The following is an 881-nucleotide window of genomic DNA, read 5'->3' as shown; positions in this document are numbered from 1 at the left end:
CGAGGAAACCAACCGAGGCTGGGGGAGACCCACGTGGAAGGATTCGATGACGTGGTACCCGACATTCACACAAGCTTAAGTGGGAAAGCTCGCGATCGAGTCATGGGGCATTGGGCAGAGTACACAGAGAGTCTTTCCCCGAGCAGAAGGGTGGTTAGCCACGGACCCAGGACTTCTCTGATCCCGTCCAACAAATTTTAAAAGCAAGATCAAACTCTTTCCAAGTAACATAACTGGATGCCAGAACAAAATCCAAGAGATTTATAGGAATATAAAATATCCAGCACCCAACAAAATAAAGCTCAGAATATCTGACATCCGACAAAAAATTACCAAGCATGAAGCAAAGCAGGAAAAGTCAATCAATAACGAGGAGAAGAAATCCATATAAATCAATCTAAAACACAGATATTAGAATTAGCAGATAGGACACAACTATATATGTTCAAAAAGTAAGTGGAAATAGAATTAATAAATATAAATTTTACTGAAAGAAACAAAAATTTAAGTAGAGACATAGAAGATATAAAAATAAGACTCAGTCTACAGCCATGCCACCCTGAGCGAGCCCGATCCCGTCTGATCTCAAAAGCTAAGCGGGGTCGGGCCTGGTTAGTACTTGGATGGGAGACCACCTAGGAAGACCAGGTGCTGTAGGCATAAAACAAACAAACAAACAAACAAACAAACAAATAAATAAATAAGGGATTGTAAGCTGACAAGGTCCTTGTAGTCTGTGAGGTCGACTAAGGATTGCCCTGCCAAATAAATAAGTAAGTAAGTAAATAAACAAATAAATAAGACAGACTCAAATAAAACTTATAAATATGAAAACGTCAATATGTGAGGTAAAAGATACCGGATGAGATTAAGGGCAAATC

At 39.4% G+C, this 881-nt stretch overlaps 1 non-coding gene across 1 annotated transcript; it reads left to right on the top strand.

Moving 5' to 3' along the window:
• The first annotated feature begins 541 nt into the window (after window positions 1–541).
• On the top strand, window positions 542–660 carry LOC111731787. The gene has a single exon (XR_002777317.1). It is a non-coding gene; the product is annotated as a 5S ribosomal RNA (ribosomal RNA).
• The last annotated feature ends 221 nt before the right edge of the window (window positions 661–881 follow it).

Source organism: Pteropus vampyrus, unplaced genomic scaffold, assembly GCF_000151845.1.
Source record: "Pteropus vampyrus isolate Shadow unplaced genomic scaffold, Pvam_2.0 Scaffold398, whole genome shotgun sequence".
NCBI lineage: Eukaryota > Metazoa > Chordata > Mammalia > Chiroptera > Pteropodidae > Pteropus > Pteropus vampyrus.
The sequence above is the reverse complement of the archived record's forward strand: the minus strand, read 5'-3'. Positions and strand labels throughout refer to the sequence as shown.